Source organism: Scophthalmus maximus, chromosome 7, assembly GCF_022379125.1.
Source record: "Scophthalmus maximus strain ysfricsl-2021 chromosome 7, ASM2237912v1, whole genome shotgun sequence".
NCBI lineage: Eukaryota > Metazoa > Chordata > Actinopteri > Pleuronectiformes > Scophthalmidae > Scophthalmus > Scophthalmus maximus.
Genome location: NC_061521.1, coordinates 20952501 through 20979794, shown reverse-complemented (window position 1 = coordinate 20979794; position 27294 = coordinate 20952501). Strand labels below are relative to the sequence as shown.

At 45.5% G+C, this 27294-nt stretch overlaps 1 protein-coding gene across 29 annotated transcripts in view; it reads right to left on the bottom strand.

The window, feature by feature from the left end:
• Positions 1-27294, bottom strand: part of mical3a (microtubule associated monooxygenase, calponin and LIM domain containing 3a) — a 79501-nt gene that overhangs the window by 49341 nt on the left and 2866 nt on the right. For 11 of the 29 annotated variants that reach the window (XM_035642032.2, XM_035642033.2, XM_035642034.2 and 8 more), the window contains exon 1: positions 9182-9352. The exons of 1 other annotated variant lie outside the window; for it this stretch is intronic. The gene's annotated coding sequence lies outside the window, so the exon portion shown is untranslated. Of the gene's footprint in view, positions 1-9181; positions 9354-11755; positions 12017-27294 lie in introns of those variants that run through there. 17 more of the 29 variants (XM_035642019.2, XM_035642027.2, XM_035642024.2 and 14 more) reach the window with 6 other exon arrangements.

The window sequence follows — 27294 nt, the reverse complement described above, 5'->3', positions numbered from 1 at the left end:
AAATGTCCGAGACGATGATTATTACTTGAATAATTACAGCCGCATTATTGCGTGACTAAGATGCTAATTACAGAGCAACGCAAAGCGTCAGGTGAGGTCTATTCATAGGCTGCCTGTAGGCTAGAATTATGTCTACAAGCATCAGTGTAGAAAACACCTGGAAATTTAATAACCTCAAATGGGAGTAATAATGGATTTTGTCACTGCAAACCCTTATTACGGTGGGGTCGGCGTAAAGATAACACACAGGAAGCTTAAGTCAACAGAGTGGATGAGAAGCTGCGTTACTCTCTTTGATACGTTATTGTCAAAATATTCTCATTATGAGCCTTGGCGAACTATAGCTCTAGGCTTCTTTACATGTACACAGGTCAGTGGAGACAGTTGTGTGTCTATTCACATCAGCAGACGAAGACTTAAAAACATCTCCCGGGGTAGTACACAAACATCTCTTGTCGGAAACTAAACGTGCTCCTCCTGGAGGAGGCCATCTCCAAACCATCTGGCGTTTGAATCACTCCTGCTCCCTCTGACAGTGGGTCCGGCTGCGTCGTGCAGCCGAGCACTTCACTTGAGCCTCCGCAACTGATACAGATTTCCACCAACTGCAGCAGCAGATCAGCCTCTCGGAGCCAATAAACACAGTAATTCCATGTTTTCCCCCTTTTAAACGCTAGACAGACTGACACATTAATACTCATGCTCGCAGTCCAATTCATCACTTCTGTGGTGTCCTGGGAGTCAGTGAACTGAAGGAAGGGGTCATGGTGATCTTCAAATTTCCAAACAGTGGTTAAGTTATTAAAAGAAAACACAATATCTCATGTGACTATCGTCTTACCCTAAAACAAATGTTTTCTCCCTTGTTTTTATCAGCACCAGGCAACAAGTAAAGCGCCATTATGACTAGTAACCACCAATATGCAACAAAGGAAGAAAGAGCAATGTAATTCAACCACCCGCTGGTAAAAAAAAGTATGTAACGCTGAGATTAGATGCTACTGTACAGACAGGAGTGACATACAGCTATGACCAGTAGACACGTGTGATAACAACAAATGATGCTGGATAGATCCTCTTTACTGCTTTATGCATGTGGAAAATATTTGATACACATTTCAACGGAATTATTTCCATCCCAAGAAGATCAAGTACCATCCTACCATAACAAGAAATGTCCAGGTATCCAACAATTCTGGACAATGTGTGCTTCGCGTGCTGTACACGTAAGAAAAAGCAGTTTTCACTATAACAACCTAATAGACCTAAACGTAACTAGCTCTTGACCTCCTCAAATTATATAATCTAAAAGGTTAAAGTGATTGTAGATCAGAGGTCCTACTCTCAGTCTGCTCAGTTGTGCTGAGCCATCCTCAATCCCGTGAGGTTTTAACTGAATCTGTGCAGAATTCCTTTTTTTTTTTTTTTTTAAATCTACTGCGATATATCAGACTCATTCCAACCATGGCAGGATTGGTTTCCATGAGAAAAATAACACAGCCAAAGGGGAAAAAATTAACTCTCTGAGAAAAAATCTTTTAATTAATGTTAGTAACGGCTGCGGAGGGAGTCCGAGCCCCTGCCCAGACTGCTTGTTTACCGGTGCCAAGCATGGTCGATCAGAGGCGCCTGCCAGAACTCGCTGCGACTGTTTGATTTAGGGAAACCTCTCAAAAATCCCAACTCGAGTGCCACCTCTCCCACCTTCATGCCTTTCATAACAAGAGCGGAGCAGACACCGCAGCTATGCGGCCATAAACGCGAGAGGAGGGGAAAAATGCACAAAGCACAGCTACTCGTTCATTTGCTACATCAGTAGGCAAGCTCATAAAAATCTGCCTGGGTTTTTTCACATTTGGTTATCTGCGTTGGTCATTTGCATACTTCGCACCAGCGTGCACAGTGAGACGAAGGGAGGCATGTGTCTGGTTACTCATACACTCAGATCCATCCTTCCAAGGGAACTAGGAAGTGTAATCTGAGAGCAGTAGGCAAACACAGTCAACACAGACCAGTCTCCGAGGCTTAGTCATGACCGGCGTGGAATGGAGGCATGCGGGGAGGGAAGGCGAGGATGTCTAAGCCTGGGTACACAACCTGTTTTCATTGAACAGTGGACAAATCGTCTGAAAACTGGATATATAAATAATCAAAAGCGAGATAGGAAATCAGGCCCGGAGCAAATCCAACAATTTCTACGACGCCAATCAAAATGGTTCTATTTTTCCAGACAAACCAAACAACTATAATTGATTCTTTTGTTACTCTGTGTGTTCAGACAAGACGGATGATGGACAGGAATATAAACAGCTGGGCCAAGGCATGAAAACTAACCTTTGTGGGCCTCATAACTAGATCGCACTTTTACTACGCAGGGGCTAACCCACCGTATGTTTCCTATTGTGGCAGGCCATGAGAAACTGCAGCGCAACTCACCATGTTCACAGTCTCAGCCCCCGCTCTCTTGTGGGATTCCCCGCCAACGTGGACTGACTTGGGAGGGTTCGAATTGTGGTTTTGATATGATGAATAGCTTTTATAATAGAGGAGAATTATCATCTTTAATTTTGACATCTATTTTTTGTGAGATAGAATAGAATCAGAAGGAGAACAAAAGCTTCTATATTCTGATGCTAAATGTTAATCCAAAATGAGCACTACAGAAACAAAACAACAATTTCCAGGCAGAGTCAACCGGGTTGACATGGAAACTTGGTTGTTTTAACATTTTGGGATTTATTCTTTCCAGATTTGCCAACATCGGTGCCCCATTTGAAATAATTGTATGATCAATATCATCTGACTGCACCATAGAATCCAAAGGGGCTGCTTCCCAATGCCGTGATGGGATGGGGACATGCAACGGTGACACGCAGCCAGCACAAGGCATAATCCTGTCCACTTCCACGCTAGTTCCTCTAATCTCGGTGCGTGGGCGCAGCTGGGGTAAACAGTTGGTAAACAAGTTGCGGGACGTTTGGGGGGATTGCGAGGTCGGCAGAATGAGCTGCACCAGTAGTTCGCTCTCTGCACCGAGACCGAGGAGCTATAGCACCTCTGTCGAGAGACCCGCAGTTGCTTTGACCTTTCTCCAGGCCTTAGACGTCCTCAAATTGGGATTTATGACAGCTCGAAGCAGCTGCAAGCAAACTCACATCCCCAGAGAACCCAGTCGCACTAGAAAGTATCTCACATTAGCACTGAGCACAACGCCAGAGTGAAGACCAGGATACCTAATAGGATGACTGTAAACTGAGGACTGTGGACTGCAGGTAAACAAATATCAGCTGGGCCAAGGACCTGCCCTGCATGGTATGAGGTTTAGCCGGTCAGTGCATACTACTAAAGCTCATTATCCAGTGTTGGCTTCCATTCAGTTAGTAAGAAAATCTCTTGTTTGCACAGTGGCATTACGGCTTCGTTTCACTGACTTGAATTGAGAAGTTACCTTTTTGTTGAAAAATGAATAAGTCATACCTGTATCGTCAGTTGCGAAAGCTAAGAAATATCCAAAAGAGGTTCCTTCCACAATACTCAAGTCAAACTCATCAAGAAGTCTAGATTGCCCACATACGATGCACACAAAGCAGACGTTGACGTGAGATGACTTCTTCCAAAACCTGACATTGCTCAATCATTTAAAAATCTCCCTTGTTCCACTAACAGTCCACCGACAACCAGAGGACGGTCGGCATTCCTGTGTTATCTGTGCAGAGCTGCGGGCTCATCAAGTTCGTAGGTAACCGAACACCCGCACGGCGCCATGAGTCCTACCAAATTACACTTTAATCCCCGTCACATATTACAAAGTGCAGGTGGTCGTCAGATTGAGTGTTTGGCAGGTGCAGCATGGCTCACCTTTAAAGGCTGGATGAAAACTGAAAGTGCCAAGTCGTGTTTCAGTGAATGAACAGGAATGAGGTGCAGTGAGAAAGGAGGGGTGAGTAAACAGAAAATACAGGAGTTCCAACTAATGGTTAAACAATTAATGGGTTAAACAATTATAGTGAACATCCCTCACCCTAGAATACAAATACAGGCATGTATTCCTCCTCCTCAAGGTTACGCACAGTTTGCCCAATAGTATGTTTGTGGAGATATACTTTGTCAGAGGTTTAGTACCAGTGTACAGTAGCTGCACAGAGGCCAGTAGAAATCTTCTCATCTCATTCTTAGAAAGAAAACAAGCGTATTTACCACAGTGTTGAATTTAACATTAACAAAAAGGGGTAAGTTTTCACCTTATGGTTATAAAGTTGGTGTCTGCTTTACCACGGGCATCAGCTAAGCATCTGTCTGAAGTATGATTTAGCAGGTATGGCCTCGTGGCGGCACAAACACAAGCCCTTCAATTAACTTTCACACTAATATCACAGTGATAAGACTAGAAGGGCCTGGTGCTGGCAACCCACAGACACCTCTGCAGCCCCACCCTAATGATATAAGAGAACAGGAGAGACAAGGCTGTTGGAGAATTGTTCACTTTCTTCTGGGAAAGAACATTTACTGGGCTCCTTTCTCCATCGGGCCTGCCGGAGAAGAATCTGTCTCTTGTCCAGATGGGCAGATAACAAGGCCCTGGGCTCTTGAACAACACAACCTGAGAGCGACTGTGAAATATGATGTGGTCTCAAGAGGCATGAACGGTTTACCGGACTGAAAGGGCCCGGCGAAACGTTAGCAGCTATAGGCTGAGCAGCTGCTGGACGCTTCCTGGAGCCTGATGGCTGAAAAGGGCAAGCTGTTGTGTAGGTTTGAGAATATAATGCTGTGTCAGAATAAGAGCTGACTGGTTACAGTATACGGCTATCAGGCCACGCCAGCCTGGTGCTTGTTAACACCCCTGGGTGCAAACGGAGAACAACGACATGGTTAACGAACATTTTGTGGATCCTGGTTTATGGTTTACAAAGTAACGGCTTAAACCTTGGAGAAATATGTACATAATTCCCTAAGTGTATGGAGTTATATTAAACAAACAGCTGTTGACAATAAGTTGCAGTGAGGACCAGAAAAATAAAGCTGAGCTCCGTGTTATTCAGCACCCACTAAGCATCAGTGTCAGCACTGTGCACAAAGACAAACACAAAGTATGAGAGCAGAGGTTATGTTTGAATTATGATGGTATTCGTAAGCAGCCCCCACATTTGCAAAACTGAATGGTTATGGTTTTTAAATTGAAGCACTTTCCGATTCAAGTGGATGGAAAAGCGGTCTAATACTTAAGACCCCACTGTATGCCTAGAAATGATTACAATATGATAAAGTATTAGGTTGGACTTGGCTACATTTAGGTATGGGTTCAGTATGGCTTTGGTAGCTTAGCCAGGACTGACCTAGCGTCTTGGTAGCTAAGACGCCTCCGCCTGTAACTGCAACACCGCCCCTATGATTTCTCACCATGTTTCCTGTCGTTATCTCGACTGTAACTATGCAATGAATGCAAAATGTCGAAATGACTTGCCGGAAAAATTTCAGATGAAATTAAAGATTAATGTTCTCTCGACAACTTTTAGGTGCTACCAGTACTGGTAGCACCGCACTGCTACAGCTAGCAACGTCATTGGCTGGGAGTTGAGCAAGAAACAGACGCTACCAAGCTAAAGTACCAAAAAATTTGAGCGTTAATTTGAACTTTATCAAATGTCCAGTAAAGCCGGAAATACTAGCATAAACAAAGTGGCTAACAGGTTAGCACAGAGTTTTCCTATTAACACATTCTGCACACCAAGGATCAAACATTAGCTCTGGCCGTGTGTTAATTGCTCCTGATTTGTGATTTGTACCGGGAAGTACACTTAGTTTATCAGACTTTTGTTTTGTTTAAACTGAAAATGATGGTGATGACGGCTATTTGTGGGGAATGAAGTGCAAACAATGAGCTAAGTATAGAACTTAAACCTCGGCTGAACTGAGGAAAACTGCAAACGGGTTGATAATTCTTCACTTTAAGTGACTACTTTCACATTGGACAGTAATTACTCAACTGGTAATAAACAAATATACGGAAACATTTTCCACATAATGAAAGGTCCCTGTCTGCTTAAAAAGACTGACATTTACAACAATAAAGCTCCAGTTAGCAGGAAAATTAGCTGAAGAAAAAAATCTGGCCAACTGTTCACTGGATCTCTGATGGACATTATATGAGACATGAGACATATCACATGCAGAATAGGATTTATGAGTCTCCCAGCATAAGAGTTTCGCTTTGCTACGACACCGTTGTAAAAACTCTTTGACTAACATCGTAAAAACAGCCCTTCTGTCCGACCGTGTTTTTGAATGTTATCAATGCCATTCATGCCACACCAAGGGAAAAGTACGAGTGCACAGCTCTGCTATCGTATCACTGGGCAGCAGACTGGCAAAATGTAAACAGTCTCCGGAATGTATTTGTCTTACTGACCTACATCTGACCTACAAGGTGGAAGAAACAGCCAAGAGAGTAAGTCTTTAATCCAGACGGAGCTGTGAGAAATCACCAAAGCACATGGACTGGGTACACACACCAGTACACCAATCTAATCAGTGTGCTTTTTCAGTCACAAGCACAACTTCAACCAGTGGCTTTGCTGTAAATCCTCCAAATCTGATCTGCACTATGCTATGGTCCTGAGTTGAAATCTTTATCTGTAGGTGAGGAGGGAGGACGGTGGTAGATTTCATCAACCAACTCCATTTGCGGCTCCTCAAAACCTTAGGAAAAGGGAAGGCGTAGGTATAGAGTTTACACTCCAGAGCTTCTAGATAACCTTAATGATATCTTAATGGCTCCTACCAGGCTGTTTGCTTTTACAATGTCTGTCTGACTCAGCACTCGGGCGCACGTTCACCATGACCTCATTCAGTAGAAGACACAGTTGAAAGAGTAACATGGTAATTGTCCTTCAGGACACCGAAGTCCGTATGGTGAGTGACTGCTGCAAAACAGAAACGTCTAATGGTTGCAAGTAGACATTGCTCCTTTTAAGGACACACTGCAGACTAGACCAGATCAAATGCGCATGTTGGTTTGACAGCACCAGGGTCCAACAGGGTTCTGAGTCAACCACAGAACCAGGCGTCTGAGTACAATCGGACAGTTGGTTCACATCCATCCGTTTTTACGACACAGCAGAGAGCTGCCTATAGAAGACTTCCTTTCCTCTGTCCTCCTTCCCTCTATCCTTTGCCATGGCTCCATTTCCAAATCCATGTAGTGTCGCGGGTGGGTCAGTCGGAGACAGACAGGAACTCACTCTGTCCCGCTGAGTGACAGTGAGGGAGAGGTCACGGTGACTCAGCCTCGCCCTATCCCTCTGCACACCCACACCGCCTCTCAGGATGCAAGTGTATGTCGAGAGAACGTGCCAATCGTCAGATCTGTCTCTATGCTGAGTTTGACTCATCGTACTGGGCAGTTTCAGGGCATTTATGGCTGTGCACAAGTCCTCTTTGCCTCAGTAACATAGCCCGTCTCCAGAAACACAGGGGTGTGTACTGAACATGGGCCGATATAAAAACATGTCTCTGAATGAAGAATAAATCCAAGCATCCAGTGTTTGGACAGGATCTAACACTGCCATAAATCAGTCTTCTAATTTGCAACATTGCCCACAACATTTCTACCTTCTCAGGGTATATTTCACCATATTATTTAAACCTTATGCTACTATATACTACACAATATATTACTTTTCACTTAATCAAGTTCAGAATTCTGATGGGACAGGAGACGGGGATCATATTGTAGTTTTTGGTTTGCTCAAGGATGGAAATTAAAAGTAATGTGAGTTTTGGAAAGGTATATCAAGTAGAGAGAAGGTAGTTTCAATAGACTCCAACAACTCTAATGTTAACAAATGTCACAGAGGATGCTGCAGACAACAGGTCCGGCCAGCTCCTCTCCAGAAAGCCCCGAACTGCTGCTTCAGTTCTTAACCATGCTGCATCTGCCGCCAAGCAAACATCCTCCTCCTCCTCCTCGGCTCCACATCCTGATCTCTTTGAGGGAAACTGCGAGTTATAATAACACACGCAGCTTAACGGAGGCAGTACATCCCAATTAACGTCTGCCTGCGCAGCAGCACCCTGTGACCTCAGAGGAGGAGACGTCCAAAGTCGGGCATTACTGGAGTTGCCCCAGCCCTGAAAAAAAAGGAGGTGGCTGAAATGCCATGTCATTGACACTGATCAATACAACAAATGATCCATCACTCGACTTCGAGTCGGATAGAAGTCAGGTCAGGACCTTACCGCTCCATTTATCCACAGACTGACTCTTGTCGCTGGGTGCTGATGTATGGCCCCATCTGGGTCAGCTGGGCGGTAAATATGGTTTTGTTATTATTGTTGAGGTCAATGTGCAGCCAGTCAAAACAGGAATGCAACCCCTCAGACTTTTTCAAGCAGCAAGATCACTACTTTGTCTTTGAAACATGTGCCTCATACATCTGACGTGACAACATGTCCTCTACAATAAAGACATCAGAAAGGAGGAGATTCCCCAGTGGCAAAATAGAAAACTGTCACGGTCGCAGGAGACAATTCATCAAAATGGATAAAGAGCGGCTGGAGGGCATCTGTTGCACATTAGCGGATCCTAACACAACACTGGGACAATTTGTCTTTGTCTGTACCATCACTCAAGACATATTTGTTGAACATAAAAAAAATTACTTTGTCAAAAGAGTTGCAGAAATATGAAACACTGACTGAGCATGGCAAAAGGTGAATTCTCCCCCCGAGGAGTGACATCAGGTACATGTTGTACCTGTGTTGCTAAAGGGGAAGGGGAAGAAAGACCACGTGCACCGTGCACATTTCACGATGACAATCGACCAATAGGATTTCTGTTGATCGTGAGGAACTTTCAGTGGCATCGATCAGGAGGCAACGTTGCCACCGTCCACCGCATTCCAACAGGCTCGTCTCCTCCGATCCTCCACCAGACAAACGCGCCTCATCGACGGGGGCTCGGCAGACGACCCCGCTTGACTGGCAAGCACACTATGCACATGTAACTGTTTCAATGGCCCGGTACGGTGGAGGGGGAATCGCGAGTGGCTCTGGTAGAACCGGCGGACCGGGACATTCCCGAACGTGCGAAGAGGCGCAGTCCCGGGTAACGTTGAAAATACACACCGTGTGTCAAGTCAAGTCAAACCGCCCGGGTGGGGACACAACAATCGCCGCTCACCTTTTCGAATTCCGGCGTGGTTTATAATCCGCTCGTGTATGAGTCCATGTCGGTCTGTAAGACCAAGATTTTTTTCCCCCGCAGAGAAAAAAAAAATCCAGCAGTACCGCTCTATTATCCAGCCAGCGGGGCAGTGCTCGTATCAGGGCCGGAGCGGGGCGGGGGCAGCCGGAGCGGGGCGGGGGCAGCTGGAGCCTCGCGGCGGAGCGAGAAGGCGCAACTTGAAACTGACAGAGACGGATCGGTCCAAACCATTGAGTCGACACGGAGGGGGGGGGAGGCGAGAGAGGACAAGTTTATAAATAACGACACGATACCGGAAACATTGTTAACTTATTAATTCCACATTAGCTTACGCCAACACGACAGTACAGCATAATTGCACAGTCATATTTTAGATAAAAAATAGTGCAATGTTAGCAGGTATCTGAGTTCCTTTGGTCCGCCCCCCCCCCACCCCTCCCTTCAGTGAACCTGCGTCTGCTAACTCAGTTTAATCCGATTGGTTCTTTCCCAACGTGACGCAGCAGCGCTGCTGCCTTCACGTGGTGTCAGTAACATCGGACTGATTTACACAACAGGGAGAGGCGGGCGTGTTTTTACACGATGGCTGAATTGCAGTGAGAGTCTTGTACAGTTGGAGGATTCCGATGTACATGTCGGTTCAGACTGCAAATACAGGCTTCACTTGAAAAGAGACGTTTAATGAGGGTGGGTGTCAAACAAACGGATGCCCCTAAAGGAGGCTTATTGATACACTGTAAAAAAAAAAAAATCAAAAAGTATTGTCAAGTCGATTACAGTAAAATAAGTATAAGCATGGAAGAAAAGCAGAATTCCTGTAATTGGTTGCGTGTCCTCAAGTAATACATTGTAATTTCTCTGAGTCTGTGTCTGTCTGCTATTGTCTTCTTCTCCTCCCCCGTATGGATTCAAGAAAAATGCAATTCCCACTAAATTCCATAACCCACTTTGTTTGTTTTCTATCAAAGCACAGACATGGATTGCGCCGGTTCTTTTAGAAGGAGGCTTGCCTTGGTGGAAAAAAAATCACTTAAGATTACAACTTGGGGAAAATTATACGTTTCAAACAATCGCTTTTGAAAATGGCAAGACACCACATGGAAAACAGAATGGTGAGTCTTTGCCTGCTTCCCACAGACAGAAAAAAAAAATGCATCACTGATGCACCGCTCACCGAGTCTCAATCACAACACAAGTCAAGACTTCTCCTCATGTTACAGGAACATATCGTAGCCTTTGTGTCAGTGACCCAGGCAAATCCGGGCTGCCAATCCAAAGAACCTATTAAAAGCTGTAACGATTATTCTAAGTGTCCTGGGTGAATCAAAGAAAGGTCAACGACATGCAGGCCTTTAGTGAAACCCCCTCAGTTATCAAAGTCACTGCTGCTTCTGAAGGGCCACAGCTAGCAGCTGGAACAGTGCAATCTCAAAATGTGACTGCGTGAGATTGAGTTTATGCACTTTTATTGTAGAAATAGGCTCCTATCTGTATTTTAATGAGTATAACACTATGCTGAGACCTTCCACTGCTGTGTGCTGGATGGACAAACCATTCTGCCACTAACAGCTATCTGCAAATTGGAAAATATGTTTTTGTTCAGAGTTGGTATCTCGGTCTCGAGCAAGCAGACCAAGGTGCAATAAAATGCCAGATGCTGATTGTTATTCATATTGTAGATGATACAGCAGTGGCTACGTGTTGAAGTTCTCTTTTGCCTCAAACCATTATTGAAGCCCCACGTTTGACTATTGCGAGGGTTATGTGATGATTTCTCTAAGGGCGGTGTAAAAACAAACTGTTGAACTTCTCACTTCCTGTCACACAGTGAACTGGTGTCTGTACTGCTGCACACCTGTGTCAGTGCATTGTAGCTACATAATTGTTTTTTAATTCAAAATATTTGGTGCGTTGGAGGCGCAAAATTTTTTTTTTAATTGACTGCGTGGATTTGCGGCCAGGAAAAAAACACACTGCTTCCTCCACCACCACGAGGACTATCCACATATGAGGTCTCTAGTCAGAACAAGCTGCCCTAGTTGGATTGGACGGATTTGCTAATTAAACAAACCACAAGGGGACACAGGATGTCAACCGTGTCAGCTTGTTTGAAAATGAGAGAGAGAGAGAGAGAGAGAAAGGAAGACAGACCTGAAAGACTCGCAATGACTGAGATTAAGAGTGAGGAGCAGAATGGCTTGCTGCCGCATTATAATACACCATCACATTATGAAACCACCTCTAATTGTACTGGGCACCTAGGTTCCCGCCACGCCTCTGTTCGCCGCCGAGTTTTGTCATCAGCCATTCATTGAGGATCAATGGAGGCCAGCGGAAGCGTGAACACAAGGGGTTGTCTGCCCAAGGTGAGGCAGGCTGCTCGCATTCTCAACATAACAAAGGAACTATACGTGATGTCATCCCAGAAATCTTCAAAGACATCTGCCACATCACATTATCAATGATAGATGGCAATGGACTGCACCAAATCCCCACTCATTCGCCCGTGATGGAGCTGATGAAGCAGGAGAATAAAGGCAGCGTACTTACTGTACTGTAGGTGCAGACGGCTGACAGACAGAAGCTGATGATCCAAAAAAAAGGTATTCCTCCGGCTGGGATTTGTTCTCTTCTGTTTTCCTCCCTCCCCTTTCCCCCAGCCGTCTCTTTTCTGCCTCTCCTCCCGCCTTCTTCCCCTCCTCTTTTCTCACCACGGCAAGATGCTGCCTGGACCAGTGCTCGTCGTCATGGTAACCCAGACCAGGGGGATTTTCTCACGTGACCGGATCTCCCCGGGTGCCGATTGGCCAGACGCATTCGAGTGAGGAGGGAGAGGGGATGGGGCGGGGGGGGGGGGGTCGTGATGTCACGACAAATGGGAGGGATCCTCTGAGATCAGGCCGCCTGCAGGCGCACACAGACACAGACGCAGACACAATGGGCGTCTCCTTTAAGGTGGGGCTGAGCTGAAGTGGAGCTATTAGACGCTCAAGGGTGATTCGACTGGGCTGACTGACTGACTTAGTGACACGCTGACGGACTTATAGGACTTCAGATCTGAGATGTCAGGCTCGCTTCTCTGGCTCTGGGCTCAGCTGTCCCCCCCCCAATGTGTGCCCCAGCGCTCCAAACTGCCGGGGCCATGGATTTAGAAAAATAATACAAGTGTTACAAGACATATGAGAGCACCCATATGTGGCAGCTTGACCTGCTGGCCTACCAGATTTCCACCTCTCCTACAGGGGCTACAAGGGGGCTATTTATAGCTCCACCGAAAGCCAGACGGAAGCATAACTGCTGCCGTTCAACACGCAGTAATAATACAGGGGCTGACATTTACAGTAAACGGAAAAAACTACTGAGCGTTCGGACGCCGACAAGTACGTCACAGATGCAGATTGGCTGCTCCAGCTCTCGCTCATAGGGTTTCATGTGTAAACTAAGCAGTGATGGGAGAAACTAAATCGAGTAAAGAATCGCGGGCATGTGTTGAACAACTCAAGTGATTGCATAAGGAGAAGCTGTCATCATTTTACAGCCCCTCGGAAGCTGAGGAGAACATTTTGGCGCGAGAACAGCGGCTGTGAGAGCAGAGCTGCATTTGATGAAGCTGTTGAGTGACAGGGGGGGGAAAAATGTTTTCCTGTTTTCGCCGGGGCAATAAAAGATTTCAGAGAGAAAGCTTGGGTGTTTTACAGCCTTTTTTTAGGAGGCAAGTAGGTCTGTGTGAATTTCACGCGCATTCCCCCAACGATGACATGAGTAATCCTGGGCCGGGCTTGTTGTGCAACAGCCCCGGATCGGTCCACGTCTGCCAGAGAGAGAGGCAAATATGTTTCACCAATCCGGAGGAGACAAAGGTCTCAAAGTTGGCAAGAGACTTTCTGAATTCATCTTTCTAAGAGTTCAAATCTTTGTGCGTCCGCAGCCTTCGTTTTCTGAAGGACAGAAATAGATGCTGACATTTGGGGCGCGAACAAAAACCCAGACACCTGTTATCTTTGGGTGTTGGATTACATTCAAAACACACAGTAATTTATACAGACTAGAGTTGGAGATTACACACCTAACTTCTGACCTACGTCTCAGTGAATGTCTTTAAATGTTTTTTTTAAACACATTTTTGCATGAAATTAAAACAAAACATGCTGTTCATGGGATTAAAATGAACAAAACGCCAAAAAGCTCTTTCTTTCACATGTACTGGATATAGTGCATATTCCAAAGCTGAATCTTAAACAGGTATAACACTGTCTACATCAATATCAAACGTAGCTCAAATGTCAAGCTCCAAAGGCCATAAACCGGAGATATGCATTTCGCGGCCATTTTTCTTCTATTGCTAAAACCGGGCAGTGAGCTTTATTAATAAAACATGCACCATTGTCTCCTAAGACATTTGTTTCTCTCTACACCCAGCTGACCCGGCGCGGATATAAAGATATTCATCACTCAACAAAATCCGCTAAAGGATTAAACGGTGTCAGACTTTCGGAGGCCACAAGTTGCTCCCCCAGTGCTTTTGTACCTTCTCGTCCAAAATCATAGTAAGCTTCATCTTTGCCGAAGAAATATTGTCCGGCACTGTCTTGATTTTCTAGATAGTCTTGATGACATTGACAGATTTGTAAGAAAGACAATCACCTAAAATTGCAGCGCGTGCAATAACAGCGCATGTACAGCAGGTCTCAGTTATAACAGAGTAAAGCAGGTTTGGCGGCGACAGCACTGACAAAACTCGACAGCTCATAGACCACGGTTAATACATTCCAGACACAGAGAGGCTGTCATGTCGGTGAATATCCTACAGTGAGGCGGGAACTGTCTTCTCCCCACTTCCATAAGGTGAGATATACCTCTATTCGTCCCACAATGGGGAAATTCGGGGCCCCTAAATGTGTGATCTCAGTCCCCTGTCTCTTCGTCTGTGGCCATGAAGAGGTGGAGGAGATGATGAGAGGCCGTGATACTAATGGCTAATGCCATCATGTTCACCGCCTGCCATCGGGAAACCGTTACGGGCCAGTGAGCACCGGGGCTGCGGAGGAGGAGGGGGAGGAGGAGGAGGAGGACTACTGTGGAGCACCAGCAAATATCCCTCCTTGAAGTGATCCCACATGGTGTTGAGACTTTATTCTGATGGTAAAACAATTCAACATATGTTACATATAAATCAAACAATCTCACTAATAAACACTAACATCTGCTAATTAGCACTAAACACAAGGTTCTGCCGAGGCGGAGGGACATTTCCTGAATGTCTGCACAAAAATTCAAGGGGCAGTCCAGCCAGAAGTAAATTTTCGTTTGCCAAAAAAAAGGGGGGGATTGACTGACAGTCCACAGAGCCATGCCGCATAATTTAAGATTAGAAATAATCATAGAACAGTGACGATAGACTAATGATTTATGAAACCCAAACCAGTCCAAATAATAACGTTTCAATATTGGCCCTCTTGTACTATAGACATAAATAAAAACCATCGGATTAAGATGTAAACGTTAATACGTGACCAAAGAACGCCCCGTTTGATGTTGGTATTCATCTAATTGATCAGGTAAACTTGCCAATTACGTGATTACCCCGTTTCCTTGCTGCTGAGCCAGATTAGTGTAGGACACAGGCCTCACAAGATTAAGGGGATGATGCAAGGTGACTATCTTGCGCTGTAACAACTGCAAACTGTCTGGGACTCGATCGCTTATACATACAGTCCTCAATCAATGACTAGCCCTGACAAATGTTCAGAAACAGAGAGATGATACTAAGAGTCATTGCTTACATCCAGCAATATGAACCCTCTCAGGCCAAACGAGTGATACTGAAAAAAGGGTCTTGCCAGTAGACACATCAGTATTTCAGGTTACACGAATCCGGCAAAGTGACAGGTAGAGGGGAGAGGTGAAGAGGGCCGTGGGGCGATGGGGGTCCAACAGAGGAGTCAAGAAAACATAAAAGACACATCAACCAGAGTGAGAGGAGGAGTGAGAGAAGGCGGACAGTGAGGCCAGATTTCAGGAGGTCTGGCTGTGGTCAGTTCTGCGCCGGTCTAAATTTGACTGCGTGTCTGTCGGAGACCTCAGACCGGAGCTGTGTGAGGACTGAAACAGCAGCAGTGGTCAGGGTGCGGCTACACTGGGTCCATTTCTCACACACTGACGGCCATTTAGTGTGTCCGCGAGCTGCTGCTGGGAATAGTGAGGCGATAAATCCAACCTTTACTGGAAGTCAGAAGGGTTAAAGGGTCACGGCTGCGACCCCTGTGTCCCCCGCCCCGTCCTGATCCACAGCGACATGCAGACGCTCCCGAGCTAAGTACGGCTGTGACCGTGGGTGTTTAGGGGTTAGAGGGTAACCTGCTGAACGTGTCTAAATTGGATTGGCTATCGGTTAAGGGGTTACCAAAGTTAAGGGGTTACCAAAAGGAGGGAAGGGAGCACAAAGTTCATGATCAATCCAACCAAAGACAAAAAAAAAGACATTTTGACTCAAAACCACACGTTTTCTCTGCAGGTGGTACTCGAGGAAACGTGAGGGCATGTGTGTTCAGTCTGGACCAGGGTGGTGATGCAACAAACCAGCAGCCGGACCAACGGGCGTTGCCGTCATCCTCCCAAACCGCCGGGATGGCTGAAAGATTTAGCAGCAACGCTTTGGTCCAAAATCTGTGTCCCTGAATCGACGGAACCGTGCGAACAGTTTAATTATGGGGACTTGTTGTCAGTGCACAAATTGAATCCCCCTAATCTGCTTTACTTTGGGTTTGGAGACGGAAATGTCAGAGACTCAAAATTGAAAGCGTAAGTGTTGCACCTGGAGAAAAACAGACAGTTGGAACAGTGCAGCTGAGAGACAAGGATGCACACACACTAATTTAATAATTCAATATCTGTTCCTGTCTTTTAATAAAAGCAGGACAGCCTCTAGTGGCCTCCATTTCGGATTGCCTTCTGTCTGTAGCTGTACAATCATGCGGCACATACTGTAGAATGCAAAGCAGCAGCTTGATCTTACTCGTGTGACATAATGGAGCAGCACTCCCATTTGCTATTTTAATAAATCAATGCTAAATCAACACGAGGAACACGGAGATATGCCCATCAGCGATCCAACACCGAGTCAGACGGGTTTGCTTTGTGTGTGTGTGTGTGTGTGTGTGTGTGTGTGTGTGAGTGTGTGAGTGTGTGTGTGTGCGTGTGTGTGTGTGTGTGCGTGTGCCTTTATGAAAATCTAAGCCAGTTTTCATGACTACAGATCTCCAGGGACTCACCTTAACTAACCAGTCCCCGACTGCCAGGATGCTTCAGACCGCCGGCTTTAAACATGATCAGTTACCGTAGCAACCAGAGTTTTTCTTCCCGTTCTGGCCAATGTGAGAATTTGAAGACATAGCCAAGTATGTCAGATTTCTTTGTGGGAAGGAAAGCACATGTGGCTTGGTCGGAAATGACAACAAAACAAAAAAAGATTTATTGCTTAACAAATTCAAAATTAGCAGAAAAGTTTTGGCGTCTATTGTCTGAAACACTGAGACAAACTATAACTTCCAGTTCAGTTCTGTGTTTAATCTTAACAGTCTGTGTGTTATCATGTATGCACCCACTCCAATGGATGAAGAATGCCAAATTCCTCTATCACTCATACTGATTTCCCATCTACAGGTAGTAATCTCAACATGATCAGTCATCAAGCCTGTTGTACTGAAGTTAATATGCTGGCAGAGTGAAATCAAGCCTCTGCAGAGCATAGAAAATTGGTAAATGCGACTAAATCCATGGCATTAGATTGTTTAATAAGTTGAATTACAATGTACCACAAGGTTAAACTCCATCCAGGAATTAAATTTTATTTTTATTTGATGGTTATGTTCATTTCCTCCAACTACGGTGAAAAAAATACCCCCACCTCATGATGGCTTGAAAGAAAATCTCATCGCTGTGTAAGAGAGGATCTTTTCAGTCACACGCTGCAGAGTAACCTTATTAGAATTTGGTTTAGACATGTAATTGGACGAGTTGTGTAACAGTAACTCTCAACTCTTTGAGCCCGAGCTCACATGGTTTCCCTAAAGGAAACTCATATTATATTATGATCACGAGGAAAAGATATTTCCTGCACCTAAACGCTGCACATTTGTCTCGTCTCTACAGAGTCGCTGCTGCAGGAATACAAGGCTGCACAGAGAATATATCTGAATATATCTCTCTATATATATATATATATATATATATATGTGTATATATATATACATTAATCAGACACATAAAGGTCAATCTGCAAGTTTATTTGCAGGCATAAAATCAGTGTCAGTAAAGTTCAGTGTTCTGTTTAGTGAAAAAATGTAAAAGCATGTGTAGACATTATATTTTCTATTTGACATATAGTGTCCTTGATCAATTTTTGTTTAAACTTTAGGTCCAGACCGAAGCTCAGACAATGATGATGACATTACCAGCGAGCAATTCAAGGAGTTTACAGGGTTGGTAACATTAACTGGTGGGCAAATGGACTTTGGCTCTCACAATAAAATCTATTCTAAAGCAGATCTTGTCACTGGTAGAGATACAATTTAATGTAAAAAGAATTCCCTGTCCATTTATTAATTTTTTTTCCCACAACCTGGCGACCTCCAGAACTCATCTTGCGACCCCAGTGGGGCCGGCGGCCCCAGGTTGAGAGTCACTGCTCTACAGAACCAAAACTAAAAAGACGTTGGCAAAACCTCGGCGCCGAATACAAACACCTGCACAATGGAATCACACTTAGCGAGCTTCGTCCGACTGCCTTAGAAGGACGTGTAGTCCTTCCCCACTCACATGTGGGCACTTCTGTAGCGTTTTGCCAGCTACGCTGTTAAGTGTAATCGGTGTTACCTCCTCCACACTTGCCAAAGAGAGCGTGGTTCAACCGTCCCCCTTATCATTCCAAATACTAACCCCCGCGACCAGACCAGAATTTAAAACTGCAATCTGCTCTCTCTCTCCCTCTTCGGCCCTCTGTTCCACGCACTCCATCCCTCTCCTCTCTCCTCCCAGAGCAACTGCGACGCTGCCGTGTACTCACCAGTCCGATCCGCGAATTGTAATCAGCATTCACGAAACACAATGCAGAGCGAAGCCCTTTTCAACACCGCCCCCGAGACAATGCAGCGCTTAGCTGCAGTCAACACATTGACCTCAAAGCTCAACGCAAAATCACCGCACATGTACGGCACAGAGATCCACGCCGGGAGGTTCCGCGGCAGGACTTTGTCTGTGCGTGATCGAAGACCCGAGTGTGTCACACAAGGCAGCGACACAAGCTCATTCTGCATCACAGCTGAAATGTGTGTGTGACCCCCAACCTGACCTTGACTTAAAAAAAGGTGAAAACAGATCCAGGCTGTGCTGTTACTTCGCTTTTAAACTGCGACTCACACGGGCAGATGTTGACTCGGTAATTCCACAACGGGCTGAGGTCACGGTTTCAGTCGAGTCCTGAACGTGATACAAAGTGGCCATGACGCTCGTGCTCTGCAGCGTTCACAGTCGGAGTGTGTGCACAAACAGCGCCCAAGGACAGAAACCAAATGCTCCTCTGTGGACGGACACACACACACACACACACACACACACACACAGACACACAGACACACACACACACACACACACACACACACACACACACCTGTGACACCTGTGACTTTCATGCACAACCAGTCCCTGAGTACTGCACATGCTGTAAAAACACACTTGTCCATTATTCTCAATAATCACTGTTGCTGCAGGACGCGGAGTCTTGTAGCTTCCAGACAAATATTCCTACACAGTATTTTAACGTATTTTAGCTCTTAACACTTCATAAAAAACTTTGTGAATAGCTGTCACCTTTACTAGAGACAAATTATTCAGTTGAACAACACTGAGATACTTGATTGTGCCAGCATCAGTACCTGTAATTACTTTCTGATCCCTCTGTGCTGCGCGTCTACATAACCACGCAGACTCACAGAGCCAGTTACCCTCGTATTTAAAGTGTACTTTGAAATAAAAAGGAATATGAGGTATTCATTGTACTGGTGAGATCACACAAATGGAGAATGTGTCACGTTCTCAGCTCCATTGACGGGTTTGAGCAAATGGCCCAAGTGACAAGTGACAGAAGGAACGGAGCTGTCGATGAATTTCCCAACACGGTTTCCAACACTGGTGTGTTGTCAAATAGCCACAAATTGACTTTTTTTCTCCAATTAAACACTCGGGGGAAATTTTCAGATAACCCAAACTCCTGTGGATTATGAAAACCTCTAACCATCTAATTCTTTACTTCTCCCTGTGCTCTCCAAATTCTCACCATCCATCTTGTCGAACTCGACCTCTGCTCCCCGCGTCGACGGGGAAAGAGCAAACACACAACTATCGTGTGCAGCTGTTCAAATATTGTGACATGTGATCGGCCGGCGGGCACAAAGAGCGCTTGTAGCGTACGGCCGCGACACAAAGACCGGGGAGAACGGGGAGCTCATCTCCGCGGGCCCGTCCCCACCTCTCCGCCCCCGAACACGCGGCTTTGTGTTTAGTGTGGACTCGGCACTGAAATGTCTGCACGCGCGGAAAGTTCACCAACACACACACACACACACACACACACACACACACACACACACACACACACACACACACACACACACACACACACACACACACACACACACACACACACACACACACACACACACACACACACACACACACACACACACACACACACACACACACACACACACACACACACACACACACACACACACACACACACACACACATGCATGTATTGGATTTGAGTGCGACGTGTTTTTTTTAAAACACAAGTCTTATCAAAGAAGGACAAGGTGATTGAATCCCGTGTCCTCTGAGAGAACAAAACTGCTTTTGTTCTGCCGTTCGCGCTGCTTTGTTGCTCCCTGACAAGACATTCAAAACGGTATCTAATTCATTTACACTCAGGCCCAGTGCGCTGTGCTGATTCCATCACAGACGCTTATGTGGACGAGAGAGACAGAAGTCGCAGACTTTGTGTTTGACTCTTTGGACTCCCTCTTTGAGTCAGGAACTAAGTGCTTCCCCTCCACATCTATCGCTGATAAATACACTGTAAGTTTGAGAGGATTACCTGGGGCTACATGATAGCAACGTTTAACAAACCTCTGAGAGCAGGAAATGGTAGTTATAATATGATCAGCAGCGGCAATCGGGATTGAACAGACACTCAAGTTTCATCGCCACAAGAATCCCAAGACCTCTCGGCAAACCAGAGTGAGGTCACAGTAATGTAGACCCTTTGATTGCCGAGGGGATTGAAGAAAAAGACATGACTGAAATTCAATCTCCCCCTTCCACAGAACCCTGTAAAACCAAACGACTGTAACCTCTGTGTGCACGGAGGAGCTTGTTTGAAACAAACCCCCAGCGTGGTTCCTTCAATCCCAGTGATAGAATACTGTGATCGAGATGAAGCCGGAGAGAGTCTTCGGTTTCTGTGCTACGATGTACTTTGAATCCTGATTTCCTCAAAACAATCCATTCCCATGTAAAATGATCACAAAATTCCTCCGCCACGGCCGTCTCAAGGATCTCAGAAATGACGGGGGACGTTTGGATATCGGTCTATATTTGGCTAAAGAATCTGGATCTAAAGTAGGTCATTTTTTTCAGAGGAGAGGTTTAATAACTGGAACTTTAAAAACACGGTGGCACATGGGCTGTTAAAGAAAAGGCAAGACAAATCAAACTTCAAACCATTTTGGTCATCTTCGTGACTTTTGTTGTCACCTTTCTCTTCTTTTTTTGCAGGGCAGTAAAGGTCACCGGACTGTGGACCTCTGTTATAGTATTTCGAAAGATCGAATCATTCGACCCCTCAAAGAAGTATTTCAGGATGACTCGGAGCCGTGATCACAATCCTAGCAAATCTCTCGAAACTCTTTGTGCTTTTCGAGTTATTTGTCCACCATCTGGAAAGCATTTCGCTCTCAGGCACGCATCACGATACGACAAAAAGATTACTAAAAGTTGATTTGATTCATTTGAATCAGTTTATTCTGAACCCATCGTCTCCATTGTGAAGACGGAACATGATTGTGTCGTGCCAAACGTGCTTGTTTTAAAGCCTCGCCCCGTGGTTCTATCCAGGCACAACGAAATAACCCGAGTGTGCCAGGGGGCCCCTCGGATCACAGTTATTATTTCATAGTCTGTGGAGCCTCATCAGGACAAGAAGAGAAAGGCGGACATGACACGACACCGTACAAGGCCTCTCCTCGAGTGAGGTCATGGCTCAGCAGAATAGCTGCACTCTGACGTGATTCCCTCTTCGTCGTGAGTGTAATTGGAAAGATGCGCTCGCTGCCAAATGTCTGTAATTCATTTCACAACTCGAGGCATTTGGCTTCCACGATGTTCACGTTGTGCACGCACTACCTGATCTGAAGAAAAAGGGTTCATCCGTGGGTATCGTGATAAAATGGTCACGATGTGGGTCGTGATCTCCTCATCTCTCGGCGCTAACGTCAACAGTTCCTTTAGTCTTTTAGACGCTAAGTGGGAGGTTTAGCTTGATTTACCTTTTAATTAACACGTCCATATTAAAGTCATTAAGAGATAGAGACCTTCATTTTTATTGTGGATTATTTTACTGTACATAAAGTTCCCATAGAACCAAAATGATACAAGGCTCAAAAGTAGAGATAGCCTATAATTGATTAAGCTAGTTGCATTAGCTTTAGTGGGAGTATAACTAGACTCTTTTAGATGCTAAGTGGGAGGTTTAACTTGATTTACCATCAATTAACACGTCCATATTAAAGTCATTAAGAGATAGAGACCTTCATTTTTATTGTAGATTATTTTACTGTACATACATTTTCCATACAGGCAAAATAATATTCAAAATTTTACAAGGGTCAAAAGTAGTGATATCATTGTTGATCTGTTAAGCTAGCTGCATCAGATTTAGCGGGATTATAGCTAGAGTTTTTTTTTCACCATTTAACTAACGCACGTCAATATCTATATTTTTCCCGACTACAAATTGAAGCTAGGGAAACATCTATGTAATAGAAAAATCGATGTAATTTTAGCTTCAGCTGAGGCTAGACATTAAATGTCACTAGCTAGTTTTCTCTTACTTTAGCTAGCTGTACCAAGCAAGAGACACATTTTACTTGTTTTGTTTCATAGAAAATTAATAATTTCTATGGAATAATTATTTTCACATGCAATAATTATACTGTATCTCGCTGTTGCAGTTTTGGCTTTGTGGTGCAGTACTGTGTGTGTGATCATTTGAAGTGGAACTCATCCAACAAAAATAAGAGAGATCAGCTCTGACCTGCGACCTCATGTCTTTGTTTTCTCGCGCTCGTCTCACCGAGCTTATTATCAAGAGAGGAAAAGGAACGGTTGCCATTATCACCTCTTAAGAAAAACACTCCACTTTACTGAGAGGAGGTGATTCCATTGAGTCATTTCTACGTTTACTTGCATGTGTCGGTCTGAGAAAAAAACAAAATTACAGAACATCAACAGTTTTCCGTTTGGCCGAAGTTATTACACTTCGCCTGTCAAACAGAGGTTGTACGTTGGCGTGCAGCTGTAGAGCCAATGAACGAGGAGATAATCACGGCGTACTGTACACGTACTTGTACTGTATACAAGCTGGATGTCGCCCAGAAGAACAACATTCATTTTCAGGGCGAACCCTAATTTTTCCTCAACTGTGGAGCGATTTGATGGGTCGCCGTGGCAACCGCGTGCACTTTTTGGACGGCGGCCCCGTCAGCAGCTCGTCTCTGCGTGGGTGCGCTCACGGGAGCCCTGGTTGCATGCGGTGCGTCGCTCGTGTGTTAAGTCTACTGTACTGCCATGAACTTTGGCCAGAAAACTGCGTCCTGGGCATGAAAGACGGGGATCAGCGAGGCGATGGGACACATCGCCTATAATTTAAGGAGCGATCTGGGACATGCAAAAACAGGTATAGGCTTACATATTGCACTTCTGCAGACGCCTGCGCTGTAGTGCTGTAACCCGAAGTGAACTCACTCGCACCATCGCTGAGGGGGAAGAAAAAAAAATCCTCTGAGGGCAGGAAAAAGAAAAAAAACCTCGACCACATTCAATAGGACTTTGCGCAGACTACATCTGGGGCAAAGAAGATTCCCACAAGCCATGTGGCAGGTTGGCCCGAGCTCAACCGGTTCAAGGGAGAAGCTCAGAGATGTGGATTATGAAAAGTGGCATGAACATTTATTCTTTTTCCCCCCGCTGAAGGCTGCCCGCGCTCAGCTTCCCTCCCCGCCTGCCGTGTCCCGGCGGTGCTGAACCCTGCATGAGCGCCCCGCTGGAATCCCCCGCCGCCCCGGGAAAAAAGGCCGTCTTTAATCCAGTTTTCACATTTTTCACAACGGCCACAGTCCGGTGCCAAGCTTTGTGCGAGAGTCCATCAGTCCATTGTGTCCTTTTTTGGATACCGGTTGCCATAGTTACAGGACTGTTTGTTTGGCGCTTTTGTAATGACGAGGCCCAAGAGATCCTGCACGTGGAGATGAATGTTTCAGGGCAATGAGGTTTAAATTCATTTTCAACATTCTTTGCTTGCATTTTCTAAAGTCACTTTGAAAAGTAAGGTTCAGTCTACCAACATATTTACGTATTCATTGGCAGATGATATCAGAGTGACGATGTGTTGACGGGAGCGCTCGCTAACTGCCCCTGCTTATATCACCTTTTCAGTTACGTGTTGACTCATGCTATGCTCCCTCGCTGACCGCGTAACGGTATTTTTTAAGTCGGGTCAAGTTTCACATATCTCAGAGTTCACAAGCTGTTTAACATAGTTGTTTCCCTTTCATCAGTTGCTGCTTCTTCGCGTACCTGTCATTCCCAAATATGACGAGAACGCATATGATTTCAGTTTTTTTTCCACTTGGCTGCGATCAGCATACGCGCCCATGGTTTCAACAACGCGCATTTCGAACATGTTGTGTGAATTCCGTAATCTGCCGTACGGCCTTGAGTTGTGTTTTAAGGCAGCATCATTGACATTCGCCCATTACCCTCAAGGTCATCTGCCAACGCACCACTGAAGGATGGCTTCACCGGCGGTTGACCCCCGTGTGACTGACGTGCCGCCTGTTCGATAGTCGATCTGCGTGGGATTGGGGGAGAAGAACCAGGGAGACAGCTGCTCAGGCGACCAAAGTCCAGTTTTGGAACTCTCTGTGCACGTGTGTGTGTGTGTGTGTGTGTGTGGACATGAATCGTACATGTGTGCGTCTGACCCCGTGTCTGACCTCCTGCCAGCGGCCCCCTGGCCTGTGTCTGTGACTTCTGGCCTTCGCTCCTTCAGCTCCTCTCAGCCCAGTGCTGCCATATCCTGTTTTCTGCCTCTCTGCCCTGTAATCCTCTGATCTTGACTCCCTGTTGACCTACTTCACACACACACACACACACACACACACGCACACACACGCACACACACACATGCATATTCACCTGGAAACAAATGCACGCATGTATAGTGGAACTCAGACAGGAAAACACACACAGTCACACATGGTGCGTCTTTCTAACACGTCAATCAGTAGGTCTGCCGATGATCAGGAACAACATAGCTTTAAGTAATTAAAGCTGCATCCACAGGGTTTTTTTTCCCGCTTTGGGGGCGGAGCAACCGGATGTAAACACAACATTGATCCTAAACAGGAACTCGTGAGCATGTGGTCGCGACTGGGGGAAGTTTTGCTTATCGTTAATACACTTAAATCGTAAAAACATTGTTTCCTTGGCATTCTTTGCCATTAGCAATTCAGCAAAAGCTAGTGAGCGGGTAACATATACAGAAAATGACAGACGGAAAAGTTGAAGCCGTGTGGAATATCCGCATCAATATAACATCCACCACACACTGAACTTTTGCAGCATTCGCCATCTCTGAAAAAACATCAGCGGTAATGACTAACCCTAACCCTAAAATAAGCAATCTGTTGGATTCATGTTTCTGGGCACCCAGCGATTATCCAATATTAATCATGCTTTTAGCTCAGTTTTCTTCTCCACCAGCTCCTGTCTCTTCAGTCGCTACATGCTCTTCTGTTCTCTCTTTGCTGCTGTTTGGAGCTAGATATTTATGTTTCTTAAGGTCATTTCCCAAATTAGTGCCTCTGCAGGTGACACGAGGTACGCCACAAGAACTTTTCGCCTCCGAGTATAGTGAGTGCATGCCAACCTACCAATAGTTGATTCTTACCTGGATAATTTTACGATGTCTTTGCAGAACAACAATATATTAACTTTGCCAAATAGTCTTCCGTAGTAAAAATGGAAGGCAGGTTTGGCAGAGAATCCGCCCCGGTCACAGTCGCAGCTCTTGGGTTAACCTGGGACTACAAGTTGCCCTTGGTCTGTCAATCGCATGAGAAGGTTGCCCACGTCTGGCAACCAGGTGTTCAGGACTCGGGCTGCCGTTGAGCCGATGCGCTCTGGACACGTGGGAAATTCTTTTATTCTTTCATATTTGCGCACATACGTAACACACAAAACTAATCCCTCACTGCACAGGACACGTGTGCATGTCATGGAGTTTTTTAACACCGGGGGGGGCCAGGTGAAGTCATCTGCCGGGAACAGATGGAGGATTTTGTTTGCATAACTTGATACATAGTCACGCACCCAGATGTGTGCAACGCTGTCACATTTCACGGCCACGCCGCCTCCTCACCTCTTTCTCATCAGTGAAACCAGGCAGTGTGATGAGGCGCAAACAACAGACATGCAGACAGTAGGCAACAGATCTGACAAGGAGTGAGATCTGCTGGACCGCGGCCTGAGAGTCGAGCCCCGGCTCTGCGACCGACGTGCGCAATTGTTCTCGCACAAGACGCGAGTTTAAAGTTTCTGAGGACGTATGATATATATATATATATATATATATATATATATATATATATATAACGTGTTTTTACACGATCATATGGTGCCCACATTTTCCCTGCATCAGGCCAATGTTTGTCTTCTAACTGGCAAGCCGACAGCGTCGCCCTCCGTCTGAGACAACTCAATTGTGCGAAGGTCTTGTTGGAAAGTTGCGTTGACGTCGTCATGACGAACTCTGTGGGGGGAGGGGGATGACAATGACAATGACTGACTGTCCCTATACCGTACAGCCATGAGCTCATGGACGTTATTTCACTTGTCGCAGTGTTTGCAGTTGTTTACAGTGTAAGTAAATACCAGAAGTACAAAGAAATTCAATTCAAATTGGGTTTAATTCGTAAGTGATCTTGATTTTTTTGCTTTGTACTTCTCGTGATTTAATACTGTGCGCGTATGTAAATATTTATAAACTGAAGAATTCGGAGAGCTCTGCCTGGAGACTAACAGAGTTCTGCGGTTACGAAATTTCATTAACTTTTGACCGAGGTGGCACTGACCACAAATCTGGCTGCTGACAGAAGAGAACTTCTGGTGACCTGCTCCCGATCTTTGATTTTAGTCGAGAAATCAAACTGCAGATCCCTACAGCACGACGAATCAAAGAGTCACCAGGAGACGGCGAATCAAAGAGTCACCAGGAGACGGCGAATCAAAGAGTCACCAGGAGACGGCGAATCAAAGAGTCACCAGGAGACGGCGAATCAAAAGATTTTCAAATGGTTTTCCAGTTCTGCTCGGAGAAAAACAGAATGATCACAGACGGACCGACGGACAGAAGCACGGACGGACGGACAAACTGACCTCTACAGTAAATGTAGGCCACATGAGCTGAGGTGGTGTTGAATCTGTGTTGCGTCGAGCACATTTGAACATTTTTTCATTTTTCCCCTCAGCCCTTTTTATAAGAAGCGTCGTCTCCCTGCATCATTCTTTGCTGACGTCTGCTGACGTAGCTGAACTCCGACTCCCAGCTCAAGAAAAGGCCACGCCTCCAACAACCTGCTCGGCTGAATTGATTTTGGCGCGGAGAGAGAGAGAGACGTGGACTCCCGGTCGGGCTCAGGGCAACGGTGGCCAAAGGTGTTTTGGAGAGGTTGTGTGGTTTCGCTCCGCAGATA